This window comes from Nothobranchius furzeri, chromosome 8 (genome assembly GCF_043380555.1).
Source record: "Nothobranchius furzeri strain GRZ-AD chromosome 8, NfurGRZ-RIMD1, whole genome shotgun sequence".
In the NCBI taxonomy this organism is placed as follows: domain Eukaryota; kingdom Metazoa; phylum Chordata; class Actinopteri; order Cyprinodontiformes; family Nothobranchiidae; genus Nothobranchius; species Nothobranchius furzeri.
This window is the reverse complement of record NC_091748.1, coordinates 73,860,977-73,862,969: the sequence shown is the minus strand read 5'-3', so window position 1 is coordinate 73,862,969 and position 1,993 is coordinate 73,860,977. Positions and strand designations below refer to the sequence as shown.

The window sequence follows — 1,993 nt, the reverse complement described above, 5'->3', positions numbered from 1 at the left end:
GCAGTTCTACTCCGAGTCCCTCCCGAATGTCCGAGCTCCTCACCCTATCTCTAAGGCTGATCCCGGCCACCCTACGGAGGAAACTCATTTCGGCCGCTTGTATCCGTGATCTCGTTCTTTCGGTCATTACCCAAAGCTCATGACCATAGGTGAGGATTGGGACGTAGATCGACCGGTAAATCGAGAGCCTGGCTTTCTGGCTCAGCTCTCTCTTCACCACGACAGATCGGCTCAGAGTCTGCATCACTGCAGACGCCGAACCAATCCGCGTGTTGATCTCCCGATCCCTCCTACCCTCACTCCTGAACAAGACCCCGAGATACTTAAAGTCCTCCACTTGAGGTAGGACCTCACCCCCGACCCGGAGTTGGCAAGCCACCCTTATCCGGTCGAGAACCATGGTGTCAGATTTGGAGGTGCTGATCCTCATCCCAGCCGCTTCAAACTCGGCCGCGAACCTACCCAGCAAGAGCTGAAGGTCAGAGCTGGATGAAGCTAGGAGGACCACATCATCCGCAAAAAGCAGAGACGAGATTTTCCTGCCACCAAACTCTGTTAAGGATTACTTCATACACTGTTAAATGTTTTCGAAAAGTAACTTGCATACCAATCACTGCTGAAAACTGCTTTGTACCTCTGGAACAAGGACATCAAACACCAAGTCCAGAAACTGGAACTGTCCAATGAACCAATGAACTGGGCATGAACCAATTTGCTCTGTCAGCTCGTCAACCTTTAAAACACGTTAACATAAAAATGAACAAAACATTCCTCTCAGCATTAGACAACGGACCCAGGTGGCCCACTGGCCACGCATCGAGATAAATAAATGTGATGCAGCTTATTGTAAGTCAGTATACATTTACCTGTGCATCAGCAAAGTGGAACATCAGTGGCTTTAGTCTTTGCTTTAATTTAAGCGAGACACCTGGATTGTGCCACAGATACATGCGGCCAGACTTCACTCTACCGCTGCAGAGATCCTTATACAAAGTCTGAGTAAAGACAAGAGTTAAAAATTAGCAACATTACCACAGAAAACAAGGGATTGCATTATCCTATGTCCAATTTTAGAGTCTTAATTTATTATAATTAAACATTACCTTGATTTCACCATCTGAAATCACTGCCTGGGTTCCATTTTTCAAAGCCTCGATTGTCCTGTAATTTAGATAAAAATACATCTTATTAGCAAATGAAGAATACAAGCACATGTAAGGAGTTTTGTCAGTGTCACTTGAAGAAGTCAGATATTCATTTTAGATCTACATTTAAAGGCCTCTAACTCCTGAATGATTTGCAGCTAAATGTGCTTAAATCCGGTAATATTAACATAAACCATACCCGATCAAAGCAGTCAGTCGACAAAAATATCTATTTTTATAAGGTTAGGATTACTCTGAAACAGAATCAGAAAGAGGGAGGCAATAATTAGAGAAGCGGCTACTATTTCAAAATTATTGTACCTGTTGCAGGACACCTGATTTGTGCAACCACAGTTGAATGACCCAGCACAAGACCACACGCGATAATTGAAAAATATTTAGAGATATTGAAAGCTAAGCTTGTCCAGAAAAAAATAATAATTTTTGGTTTTCACAGGACCAGTTCCAGTGTGGGCCAGATGCTGAAAAATAAATTCATAAATTTGTCTTTTTTGAAGTTTCACAAATCAGAGGAAGGTTTCACAAATCACAAACTATGTTTTATGCATTCTGCTACGAGCCCAGAATAATCTAAAACAGGTTTGAAGAGTGTATGTGTTGTAGTTTTTGAGCTAGTGCAGAATAAAAATGGTCAGAGTAGAGAAAAATTGGGTGTAATAGCCCTTTAGCCATTTCCCGAATCGGAAGCTAACTTTAGCCTCGTATGGAAACTAGTGATTGAAACCACTTACAAATTTTTGAAAATCTACACTTTTTAATTAAAAAAAGGTATTAATAACGTTTCAGTCAAGTCAGTATTAGAAATCGTGGTCTTTATATCAATTATA

At 41.4% G+C, this 1,993-nt stretch overlaps 1 long non-coding RNA gene across 1 annotated transcript; it reads right to left on the bottom strand.

Moving 5' to 3' along the window:
- Window positions 1–713: 713 nt before the first annotated feature.
- Window positions 714–1,242, bottom strand: LOC139071402 (uncharacterized). The gene is made up of 3 exons (XR_011521304.1): window positions 1,104–1,242; window positions 867–995; window positions 714–733 (listed from the first exon to the last, which is right to left on the bottom strand). It is a non-coding gene; the product is annotated as an uncharacterized lncRNA (long non-coding RNA).
- Between the last annotated feature and the right edge of the window lie 751 nt (window positions 1,243–1,993).